Source organism: Eurosta solidaginis, chromosome 5, assembly GCF_040869045.1.
Source record: "Eurosta solidaginis isolate ZX-2024a chromosome 5, ASM4086904v1, whole genome shotgun sequence".
NCBI classification, from domain to species: domain Eukaryota; kingdom Metazoa; phylum Arthropoda; class Insecta; order Diptera; family Tephritidae; genus Eurosta; species Eurosta solidaginis.
The window spans coordinates 257626451-257640346 of record NC_090323.1 but is presented as its reverse complement, the minus strand read 5'-3'; the positions used below and the strand labels follow the sequence as shown (position 1 = coordinate 257640346).

The 13896-nt window shown below is 33.8% G+C and overlaps 1 long non-coding RNA gene across 1 annotated transcript in view; it reads right to left on the bottom strand.

Moving 5' to 3' along the window:
- Positions 1-13896, bottom strand: part of LOC137251672 (uncharacterized) — a 313405-nt gene that overhangs the window by 196855 nt on the left and 102654 nt on the right. The window contains exon 3 of the long non-coding RNA XR_010953311.1: positions 1404-1887. This is a non-coding gene — a long non-coding RNA (uncharacterized lncRNA). The remainder of the gene's footprint in view (positions 1-1403; positions 1888-13896) is intronic.

Sequence of the window (13896 nt, the reverse complement as noted above, 5' to 3'; positions counted from 1 at the left end):
ATGAGTTTTCGATTTTTAATCTTGTAGATATTGATTTTTTATCAAAAAATTATAGAATTATTATAGAAAAACTGTCGATTATCTATCGAAAAGTTTATCAAAAAGTAATCAATTTGTTATAGAGAAATGATCGATTTGTTGTCGAGAAGTTATCAATTTAATATCGAAAATGTATCGATCATTTATGTCATGAGTACTTGATAAAATTGAATATTTATCGATTTGTTATCAAAAATTGTCGATTATTTATCGAAAATATATCGATAGCTTATCAAAAAATTATAAATTTGCTATAAAGAAGTTATCCATTTAATCTCGAAAAGTTATCGATTATTTATGTTCTGAGTATGTTATTGATTTAAAAAGCTACCGATTTATAATCGAAAATTGTCGATTATTTATCGCAAAAATATCGATAGATTATCAAAAAGTAGTCCTTTCTATTGAGAAGTTACCGATTTTCTGTCGAGAAGTTGTTAATTTAATATCGAAAAGTTATCGATTGTTTCTCGAAAAGTTATGAAAATATTATCGATTTACTGTAAAATTGTAGTTTCATTATCAATATTTTAAAAAATATGTACAAATTGCTGTAAAAGAGTAATCGATTCGTTAACAAAAAGGTATCGATTTGTAATCTAAAATTTATCTAAGGGTTAACAATTTGTAACAAGTGTGTAATATATTTATTATCGACGATTCTTCGGCCTGTTATGAAGCAGATACCGATATAAATTCGATGGAAAATCAATAGCGCATCTGTAACCCGTTAATAACAAGCCGATAAGAAGCCCATAAAATGACGATAATTTCCCTTTATTAACAAGCCAAGATTAAAACAATAACTTTTCTATATCCTTTGTTACCAACATGAGGTTTACGAAATTATCCTTATTAAATTATTTTGGTGAGGTAAGAGACGCGAATCTTTCGCTTTTGCTGAAACTTAAATTGGCAAGAAATTTGTGGGACTAATAGAGTCAACGGAAACTCACGACACTTATCTGTCAATATGTCACAGTGCTTTCATGCGATATTTTCAAATTAACTATTTTACGTTTTTGCGCTTTTAACAGAGTACCAATCGTTTACAACTTCCATTTCAAAAATCAAGGAAAACTGAAAACAAAAAAAGTTGCGCAATTTTTCCACCCCCTCTCAAAGCTAAACCTTCATACTGTATACGCAGTACATCAACGTCGCACTGTAAAAAGTATGCGCATTCATATTCACTAAAAATAACCAAGCATCACCTACAATAACAAATCACGCGCTTCAACACCATTAAAAGTCACTTCTAACGGTAGTCTTAATAGTACTTCAGAGTGCAACTAACTTAAAATTAGTAACAACTTGAAACAGTCTACGTAAAACTTTAGAAAAACTTGGACTCACTAACTCACCTTTTAATGGTTGCACTATAAGAACAACAACTAAAGTACCATCACTTTATATGTGCCGGTTGCTTGGTCTGTCGTTGGAACTACGCAATGCAATGACTGCACTACACTGAACGATGAGGACGTCGATGTTAGCTGGGAGGTGTTACTGATAGCCACTTGTATGGTATTTGCAACACAACAGTTTTAGTACGCTACAGTAGCATGGACAACAACTACAACAACAAAAATGAATTATGTTCACATAATTCAGAATGAATTAGTTTTGTTGACAAGATATGCATCGTCACGTTACGAGCAGAGCAACCGAGCAATGTAACGGACCAACATTTTATGCTACCCAAGCATCAACTATAACGAACAAGACAATAACAACTTGATGCATTATGTTGCAAAGTGATTCACAACATCAACACCAGCGCAGCTATGACCAACGAAGTGGAGCATGAAGTTGTCCTGAAGAGAGCCCGAAGAAGGTGTAAGAGTTCTGAAAGTAAACAAGCAAAATAAAAATAATTTAAGTTAGGTAAACGCACAGAACAGTTAAGTTTGCGTAGAACTGTATATATATGTGTGTTTGTGTGTTTGTGGGTATGTGGGTTTCATGGCATTAGAGCCAAAGTGAAAAAGGTAAGCGCATTAAAAGTTATTATAAAGTTAATTATACATTTAAGTTTGTTAAGGTAAAAAAACAACAGTACAGCTGAGTTGAAAAATATTTTGACAGCGAATTCGCTATGAAAAAAAAGTTTGTTGCTAAGTGTTTTGAGAAAATTTTTGCAGGCTTGGTGATTTGATACTGGTCGCAGGAAACAAGAAGTTGCTGACTATTAAATTACTTTTAATGTAAAAACGTTAAATACCAACAGAGAGAGTAAAGTAACGCGATTAACTAACTTTTGTTCGCGCTATGTGAACAGTTAAGTAAATTAGTCGTTTTTAATTAAAGATGAACCTGGGAGCTTATTTTTATGTAGTAAGCAGGCATTATTTCATAAACTTAAGTCAACACCATCAGCGGCCACCGTGGTGTGATGGTAGCGTGCTCCGCCTACCACACCGTATGCACTGGGTTCACACCCGGGCAAAGTAACATCAAAATTTTAGAAATAAGAAGAAATTTTTTCTAAGCGGGGCCGCCCCTCGGCAGTGTTTGGCAAGCACTCCGAGTGTATTTCTGCCAAGAAAAGCTCTCAGCGAAAACTCACCTACCTTTCAGATGTGGTTTGGGGTCGGCACAAAACATGTAGGTCCCGTCCAGCCAATTTGTAGGGAAAATCAAGAGGAGCACGACGCAAATTTATTTTATTTTAAGTCAACACCATATTGATCGTGTGAATATAATTTTGTCTACAAAATATCACAATTTGTTACCCAATTTTGCTAAAAGTACCAAAATTTAAAATAAAAATAAAAATCTTTAGTATAAAGTCATCAAATTCCATAATATTATAAACAAATAGGTGACTTCACCTATTAGATAGTAGAAATACAATAAAAATTTGGCACCCTCATTAACCAGTCAAGAATTTTAACGTGAAGTTGTTGGTACTTTTTGCTCCTTTAGCAATGAGATTTTGTAATAAAAGAGAACAATTCGATATATCTTCGCATAGGAAAAGCGAAATTACAGAAGGACTGCGAGTAAAAGTTGGAGTAATAAAGAGGGGATAAGAAGGAATAGGAATAAGAGATTACCAGGAACAGCTGAAATAACATTAGATACTCAGATCAGCAGATAAGCATCAGTAACAGTACGAGAAAAATTACACTAATGGTGGAGCATTGTCAGTTTTTCTCCAACCGAAACTTGACAAGGAATGACGGAAAATCGTTCCATACCAATACGCTTACCAAAACCGTAACCATAACCGCAATCATAACTGTGACCATAACCATGAGTACAGCTGTGAGAATAATCCAAACCGCCACCATGATCACAATCCGGTACAATAATAGCTTTAAACTAAGCTGCGGAAAACCATTATTGTGACCGTTAGAGAAACAAAAATAGTAACCGTAACTCATCCGTTAAAGCAACAGCAATCGTAAACGTAACCCATCCGTTAAAGCAACAGTAATCGTAACCGTAACCCAGCCGTCTGGGAAAAAGTACCCATAATTATGGCTATTGAGAGATTTAACATCTTTAGTTTCGAATTTGCCTACATTCCGGTTTCATCTTTGTATTCTACAGTGTATAACTACAGTATAAGTGCAAAGCTGACACTTAAGGGCAATAGAAATTACTGTACATAGCTACTAAAAATCATTACGAATCACACAGAAAATACCTGCTTACAATAACAATTTTATAAACTAATAGAACGTCACTATGTTACGTGTAACAAAAGTAAAGATAAACATTTTAAAGTTAATACGTTTAGACAAAGCATCACAACGACCTGACACTAAGCTAAAATAATCAAAAAACTTCAAATTGCTGCCAACATTTCTAGAATAAAGAAGCTATATAAATATTCACATTAATATACACAACTCGCACTTTGCACAGCGAAAGTTACCTCAGGCCACTTAAGTGCACTCAAGCCACTCATTTAACTCATAACGAAGCTTAGTGGAAGTCAACTGGCAGTTAAGCATTTTAAAAGTGATGCATTTTCTTGTACCTGACACTTTAAAACGGAGCAGTAAATTTTAATTTGAAATTGAGCAATAAAAGTGCAGCAGCATTGTGTTATAACTAAGAGAAAAGAAGAAGGAGCAGTGATGGATACTTGTCTACGTAAAAGGGTGAGTCAATTCTTAGTTATGTACTAATTCTTCTAAGCTCTGCAGCGTCTTAAATGAGTAACAAAGGCAAGTGAGGTTTATGCAAATATGCCAATAAAAATTAATGGAAAAATTTTGCTGGCAAACGTCATAGCGCTTACGGGAATAAAGATGTTTTGTTTTAATTAATTTTTTGCAGTTAGTACAGATGCATATATAAAATGGATTTCCTTTGAATAAAATGAAGTTGATTAAAGTTGTTTTCATAGCTACGAAATTTTTTTATACTAACAAAAATCAATCCATGCTGTCTTCTTCCCCTGAAATAATAAATTCGCATTTTTATTAATGACAAAATATGTATTTATTTAAATTATAAAGAATATCTTGACTAGAATTTTAATGAGTGTTATTACAGGAAACGACGATTTGTTGTCATTTCCTGATTATTATTTGTATGAATGAATGTACCGAAATTTGCATAATTTATTTTGCCATTGTATTGTGCGTATTTATATATTTTTGCACAGAGGCGTCAATATGATTTTCTTGTAATAAAAACTTCAGATAAATAAATAAATATAGAAAGAATTCGATGTATACAATATTTTTCATTTAACACTGTAATGGACTAAATATCAAATCATCAATTAGTTTAAGTCATAACTTTTGTGGACAACCCAAAAATATCGGCCTACACTGGGTAACCAGCTTTTCATCGCAATGGGAACTTACAGTGGACTTGTGAAGTGAAAGCGGCCTTGAAATAATTGCATTTATTAAATATTGCAAAATATGTTGGATTTACATAACGTCAGCGGTCAAAACTTCTATTAACATTTTGGCTCGGGACTTAAGGGCTTGCTAAGCGCAATTGAAAGCTTCCGCGATTCAATTGCCAACTGCACTTAAACGAGGTTAACCCTGATACAAAATTGCATGTATCATACCTATATTTAGCAAGCGAGGCTGCGATGACACAAAGCTACTCATGGAACTAGTGGTTAGGGAGGTGGGATGGCATAGAAAGTTCAATATTAAACGTTCCCGAGATGGTCGGGCTAGTACCTTAATTGTGCTTGTTACCAGAAAGTACCGGATTTTTATCAGGCAAAGGACCACCAACATCGATAATAATCTCCAAAACTTTTAGGGAGTATCCTTAACGCTACAACAACAACAATAATCACCTTATTGCACTTCGAGCGGCCAGAAAGCAGTTGGCCTTATGATGCTTTCAATTGGCCATACTCCGAGTAATTACTTCCTAATATCAAAATTTTCAATGTTAAGAAAGATTTTGAAAGAACAATGTTCGTTCGTCCGTCCACCCGTATAAACGGATTCAGCATAAATTTAAATAACTGTATGACATTTCGTATATTGGTTTACGGGACACAGACAACAATTTTACTGAAAGTGGGTGAGACCCAACACCCACTCTTTGGATAAAGAAATTTTCGAAAAATAGAGAAAATGCTGTAATTCATTCAAATTCATTGCAAAGATAACAATAACAAAAACTTGACACGTGTTAACCAACTTGACAAAAAAATATATTGTGAGGTAAAATTTTGGAAAATGGGTTTAGCACCACCGTAAACCAAAGGCATTTGCTTATTCTATTTGGGGTTATCCTCATACGTACTATTTATAAATTTAAATAACACGATTGGAGACCACGCCCATTTAAAAATAATGTACATCAAGTTTTCGAAAAATGGAAAAAATGCGATAGTTTATTACAAAAGGCCCTCCATTAACACGATGACTTGAGCAAAAATTTATATATCAAATTTAGTGCACAAAATTTAGAGTAGTCTAAACTCAAAATTGGAGGGTGGAGCCATGTATAGAAGTTTACGAAAGTGGGGAAAGCTTCTGGTCGCCATTCACCTGGGAATCGCAAGAGCGATTCTTTTGCATGCGGTTCAAGCAGCTCACTACTTCCGATCGCTTGCGGCCAAGTATCCTCTGGTTAGCCACTATTTTTCCATTTAGTGGTGAGCTAATATCAGAAGGCGACAATCTGGCTAGGCCACTCAGACATAGTCGGTTTGAGGGCTAGCCAGGGGATCTTTCATCAGCAGCGTCTGTCCACCACGAGGTGCTGCTGCAAGCGGGTGTCTCTCTTGGATCAAGCGACTCGCTATATATACGAGCAAATAATATTTCCATCCCCGCTGAGCGGGTTGTGCGCTGGGCTTGGGACCCGCCACGTCAAACCACACTCCAATGAAAAACTCAACAAAGCCTCGGATTAAACTCAAAATAGATTTGTATTGAAATAAGTCGAAATCAGATTATAACCATATCCACTTTCTCGATATCGAAAACCTTAAAAAAAAACCGAAAAACTGACACAACACGAACCGAAGTGGTGAAACTTGTCAAGTGGATAAATTTTATTATGCAAAATAAAAATAACCCAGCCAGCATTTTTTGAAAATTTCCATCAAAAAATTTTCAAATATCATACCCCCCAATTGATTGAAAACGTTCAAATTTAAAAGTATTTTTTGTTCGAAAATCAATATTTCGTCCGGACAAAAGTGTACCTTAAATGTGATTATTCTTGAATAATCATTTATGATTCATATTTCTAAACATTTTTTATTATACTTCATATTATTGGAAGATTGTACTTTACTTCTTTTGGAATAATTTTTAATTACTTTTCACAGTCATTTTAGATCACATTTAAGAACATTTTTCAATCACATTAAATGATGGTTTGGAATCATTTGTGAATACGATTGTGATACATTTTTCCATCATATTTAATACATAACTAAATACTATATAAAGATCATATTTCATCAGGGGGTGAAAACATCCGGAAGCTCAGAAGTAAGCTTTTTGAACCACAGATAGTAATTAACTTGACCGTTGTACACACATACAACTACAACATCCAACATCAACCATGATCATCATCTTAGATTATGGTAACGATGTCACTTTAAAATCAAGATTTTACTATGTTTCATATCACTCTTTAAATAAAACTTGATGTTTTTGACAATCATAACTCATGGAGGATTTTGAAGCCGGGTCCAGGCGTGTCGATCAAGCTTAACTTATCGGTGGTTCAAACAGCTTACAACTTCCGTACATCGGTTTCATCCATTATGTCTTTTCTGTGAAGCCGGGTCCAGGCGTGTCGATCAAGCTTAACTTGGCAGAGGTTCAAACAGCTTACAACATCCGTACATCGGTTCCATCCAATATGTCTTTTTTGGGAAGCAGCATTTATATTATTTTTAGTCTTGAATATATATGTTTCGTATATTTGTAATTTTTTTGGATTTTATGATTGCATAAATGAAGAAAAATCAGATTTTCAATGAGAAGTAACCCACTCAGCATTTAGGTGATTAAATTTTGAATTTCCCTACATATCAATACAATTTGATTACTCTTTCTGACTAAATAATGAGTTATCATACAATTGAACAAAAGAAATTATCAAATATGAATACTTTTGATGATCAAACACTTAATATAGTTTTTCAATCACATTTTGGAATCATATTTGAATCAAATGTGTTTACTTTAGGTGATCAAAAATTTTAATCATTTTTCATTCAGCTTTCGGAACCTTTATGACAATCTTTGTTGACTGAATAATGAATATTATACTTGTTAAATTTTACTTTTCATTGAAGTTCTAATTTTTTTTTCACATACACACATTTTTTCATTCATGAAGTTCAGAAAAAATATATTAAAGTTTCATTCTTCAAGACAAGAAATAATGTATACATATACTGCTCCTAACAAAAGATATCCTCAACCATTTCTCCACCATCGTCTTCCCAGAAAATACAAATTATACCATTAGACAATACAAAGTTTGTGAACTATTTGAGCCCCAGGTAAGTGAAACTCTCTTGACATATGTACCTGGATATGGCTTCAACATCCCGTACCATATGGTATTTTAAGATGTTGAAGATCATAGCTGATGCTGGATGTTGTAGTCGCAGGTGTCCATTGGTCTAGCTTGTTTGCGAATTACCTTTTATTCAATAGTTCACTTCCGTACGCGTTCTATATACTACACAGTATATTATTTTGTATGAGATATGAAGAATGAATGCATCATAATCGCATTCCAAAAATTATTCAAAAATTTCAACCAAAATGATTGAAATATGTTCACGAATATGATCAGAAAATGACTGTGAAAAGCATACAAATATTACTATAAAACAATTAAAGCCCAATTCTACAATGATATCAAATATGAACAAAAAATATGAATCATAAATGATTATTCAAGAATAATCACATTTATGGTACATTTTTCTCCCGACGATACGTTAATTTTCGAACAGAAAATGCTTTTAAATTTGAACGTTTTTAATCATCTTGGGGTATGATATTTGAATATTTTTTGATCAAAATTTTCAAAAAATGCTGGGTAAGATAGTTTTAACATATACATATGTAATACTCCTATATTGCTAATAGAAAATGCTCGCAATGAGTTTTGAATTCGAAATCAAAACAAAGCAGGCTATACATTTTTGTGATTGTAGCAGCTTAATTGTGACAACAAAAATTAAAGAAATTTAGGCACATTATTGAGGCGATTATTGAATACAAAAACAAAAACGTTTAAGCAGCAAAATTTCGGTACTATGATGTTTGGGAATGTTCCTAGCCTTTTGTAGCAATATATGAGTATTACATATATGAGTTTTAACAAGTATAAAATTCATCATTTATTCAAGAAAGGTAGTCTGAAAAGATTAAGAAAGTAGATAGAAAAATGATTTTAAAGTTTTGATCACCGAAGGTAAACAAATTAAACTCAAAAATGATTCTGAATTGTGATTTGTTCTCAGTTATTGATCATCAAAAGCAAACAAGTTTTATTATTCTCTTTGTTCATTTTTATAAAATCTTAAAATTTATTTAACAAAGTTATTCGAAAATCATTTCAAAAAGTGACCGAAAAATGATTTTCAGTTTCTGATCATTAAAAGTAATCTTATTTTATTATTTATCATCTAAATGCTGTGTGGTAATAATCATAAGTAAATTTTTGGAATAAGGCCGTTGCCTTACCAACATTTAGTAGAAGAAGATTAAAGCTGTGAGAATTTTTGAAAGCTATAAAATAAAAGCTTTGGAATGAAGTTGGCAAAAGTATGTTTCTTGTTGTTTTATCTAGATCTGAGCAAAACCGGTTGACGATCGCGCCCATTTTAACAAATTAACTCTTAACAAAACTTGCAAAACTTTTATGGTACGTAATTATATTATACTTCGGGTTTGAACCCCTTATTAACATTCTGTCAATTCCACCACTGTTTACCAACTTACGCACGTAATAATACAAAACAGCATTTTTACGTTCATAACTATAATTTTCGTAATACCTGTCGCTTTTTGCTACCCAACTACAAGATAAGACAGTGTAAATGCGTAAAACGGCATAGAATGAGGTTAAAGCACAGACCAGCAAAAGGCACAATAGCGAAGGCGTCTTACGCAACGCCACTTCATGAAAGAGGCGGATGTGTTCATTTACTTTACGACTTAAATGAGGCTAAATGGCACATGAAAGGCATAAATTACGCAAATAAATTTATATGTAAAAGTGTGCAGGATAAGCGAAACACTGCGAATGCGCAGGTAATATCTACAATGGAATAAAATAAAGACAAAGGAAGAACAAGCATGTTTACTGTATGTAAGAAGCAAATATATAAAGAAAGAGCAACCTAAATTCAAATTTGATTTACCTCCAAGCAGAAAAAAAACCAGGTTGATAACATTTGCGCCCGGCTCGTCTGCTGCCAACTACTCAAATAAAGTCATCTAAGGAAGTTTTCAAAACAAATAAAATGATTTCTGTTTCTCGACGTTTTACACGCACACAAGCATACAAATAATAACAATCTTAATGGAAAGCTATTTTCGTGCCTCTATGAGAACACAACAACCCCCCTTGTCATGCGTACTTTTGTGGCGCGTAACATTAACAAAACGTTAAGAGCACTTTTAGGTAACGAGATTATTTGTGTGAAGACAATTATTTTCGCTCCTGTCAACTCAGCCAACGGTGCATAACAAAAGGATGCTTAGGCGTTGATTTTCGCCACTGAATGGACTTAATTTCAGTTACTCGAACTTGATTTAAGATTGTAGGCCTATTGTTTGCTTGCTGTTTTGACTTTACTAAAACAAGCACACAAATTTCACGCCGATTACGAGTAAGTACACGTTACGCACGTATGCCCTTTGTTGTTGGCCCTGTAGGAAATTGAATATATTTTGCTATGAACTCAAAAGGGTTAATGAAATGTGGAAGTTATGCAGAAAGCAATGTCGCGAATCGATAACTTATCCACACACTTTCAAAATTAATTGTATGGAGTGACGCTGAACTCACCTCCGCCTATGAATAACTCGGTAAAAAAAAATCGGTGCGTCATGTGGATGCGCCCCTCGCGTCAGCTGGGCGGGCTTTGGAGGGTATTAATCCATTGGGTATTATTACTAAAGTACTCGGTACTTGAGCAAAGTACTCGAGAATTTACTCATAGTAACTTGTGATTACTTGTAAGACAGATCAGGCAAAGCAAGTTGGTTCATTGGGTAAACGTTTTGTATATTATGTGAATGGTCTGCAATATAGGCTAAGTGCCCGTTTTAGGTATCATTTCGGGAAAATTTCAGAATAATTTCGAGACACTTTTGTGAAAATTTGAGGTATCCATTTAGGCCAGTTTAATACCTAAACTATTCTCGAAATTATCCTGAAATTGTTCAGATTGGTTACAAAATTGAAAAAGTTCCGGGCTTTCATGTGGTATGGTCCGGCATTTGTTTGCGTGGCCGAAGTTAGTACACGGATAGCCAATAACCTCAAAGGATCGTGAAGCAATATTTTTTTCGAAGGAGTGTCCACGCTTCCTAGAAGCAACTGCAGTTATTGTTTTCTTTTTTTTTAATCGTATTTGTGAGATCATCATGCCGAAACATAATCATGCTTGAAAGGTAGTCAATAGCCTTCTGGGATCTACCGGTACATTCGAATTACTTTTAATCGTTCTAAGCAAGATTGGAAAAGTAACCAGATGCATCCTTCCCCTCCCACCCCAATAAACGTTATTTTAAATCTATACTAAAAGGAATATGATTAACCTGAATCAATTAGTAAAGTAGTTCTTCGCAAACGCCTCCCACTAAAGGCCCGTCTGGCTTCATTTAGAGTTCACAATAGTTTTGGTGCCATATATGACCTGGAACCATTTTGGAATCACTTTATGGCTGTGGCATGATTATATGGGGAAATTTTTTGACTATTTTGGGATAACTTCATAATTTATTTTCGGGGTTGGTTGCATACCTCTTCGGGACTGTTTCTGAATCTTTTTGGCACTAAATTCGAAACAATTCCCTATTTTTTCGGATAATTTCGTAAATATTTCAGTAACGTTTCCAGTTAATTTCGGAACCATTTGATAGTCAATTAATATTAAATATTATAAGTATTTTGGAATCATATCGTTGCAGTTTTCAGGAGCCTTTAAAGACATATTCGTAACAGTTCCGGAGTATTCCTATAATAGGATTGTTGTCGGAAGCACTTCAAGACCATTTTATGATCATTTTGTTACAATTTCTTTGAAACATTTATAGATTTTTTTCTGATCACTTCAGGACTTTTTTTAATTTTTGGTGCATATTTATAGAATCATGTGCGGATGATTTTCGGCCGTTGAAGTGAATTACTCCACTTTGCGTCCAGTACTGATTTCGGAACCATTTTGAAATTGTTTCAATGTTTGTATCGGAATTGTTTTTATGCTTTCGAACTCTTTTCAGGACGATTTCAGGTTTATTTCGGATTTTATTAAGATCATTCAAGAAACTTTACCATATAACTTCGGGACTAACTTCAGCAAATTTCGGGATTCTTGTCAGAATTACTTTTTGGTAATTTGGATAATTTTAGAAATATTTTCTATATCATTTCGGGATAATTTTTGTGTCTTTCCGACTGAACTTTAGGATCATTTTTTGATGATTTCGGGATTTTCTTTCGTGACAAGTATCCAGATTTTATTTGCAGTTTTGCCTATCAACGCATTTAATAATGCTATCGACTCTCTTCTTCCTCAATTTAAAGCATTTAAAATTTTGTATGTGCCTGTGTCGGAGCATCGTTCGCATGGCTTAGTTTGCAGAGATCTCGAAATTTGACAGTTGAAATAAAAAATTTTGTTGTTTATGCTATAAATGCAAAAACACACGAAGTTTTAAAAAAGGGTTACAAATATGAGGAGTGTGTTTCCGGATATTCAATAGGTAGGCTTTGCTTCTTGTACTATCCATAGCGCCAGGGGCATACTTTCATAGACCCATCGCACCATCACATATCCGAATTTCTGTTGCTTCTTTCGCCTTAGCACGAGTCATGTGCCAAGTTCCATAACACAATGGTAGAAAAGACGTAAAATCGTTTCAACACCTGTTGGAAAATTAACAAATCAGCTGCCAGAACTCTTTAGTCTTTCAGAATATTACTGTTCAGTCATGATTCCAGACCTCCTTGCCCATGTAGATCTTTTTACAATTCGAATTTTTTCCAATAGGGCATGTACTCGTATTCGTTCATATTTTTGTTGTATTTGTTGTAATATGTCCGCTGTGCTTGTTGCTTTTGCGCGCTACATTCAAAATGGCATTTCATTGTGGTAAACATGCTGGAATTAATTTCGATTATTGTCGCATTGCGTGTTGGGATAATTGGAATTTACTTGGATTTCGCTACGAAAATTACGATTCGAACGTGCGTAAATTTTGATTGAAGACGACACTTTGGTGGCAAAGACGGAATATTGTCTAAGCGCATGTGGCTGTTAGAATTGAAGCTGTTTGTCGTTAACATTTGTGACTGCTTGTTGTTGTTGTCTGTTGTGGATGCTGGCCGGTCGTTATTTGTTGTTGGCGTCCATTGTCTGTGCCTTGTTGGATAAACGCAAATGAATGAATCAAAGCTGATTGAATGTAGGGGCTCATTAGGTTTTTGTGTTTTCTGCTGCTCTGCGGTATAATCTGCGCTGTCACGAAAAGTTGGAAAATAATAAATTCTGCCATTATACAGTAAATACACCCGTTATTAAGCTTGGCATGAATTGGCGTCACAAGGGTTTAATTTAGGATTATTTTGTTTGTATTAATTTTTGATATTTTTAAAAGGAAAATGAGCATTATTATCTCACGCATTGGCTTGCAAAACAGATGAGAAATTGTTTAGTGAATCGGAAGTATATAAATTAAGATTTATATATGTTATTATTAAATTGGCTCACCAGATATTAGTAATTAAATTTTGTGCAAATTACTGCTTACGAATTTCTTAAAAAACATACTTTATTTTTCATCATTCTAGTAAATTTTCTAAAAAAAAAAACAAAATATTTAGAAAAAATCTGAAGTTCCTGGGCATGTAATAATTTTCACTGTAATTCGAGTCATCTGTAATTTGAGTCATCTTTTAAAGGGCATATATCAGCTGAAAACTATTCTCAGTATTTCAGTGGCCCTCAAATCTGCTCAATCTACAGATCTTTTAAAACTAAGTCGTTAGGTGTCGATTAAATGTTATAATTCCGCAAATAAAGCTCTGATTTAAAAATTTTTTTTTCTTTTTTAAATCGTAGCTATGTGAGATAGTTAATTTCGATATGATAAGAAGGAATCTCTAAGAGATCGTGGCAAATTGCTATAAACCAACAAC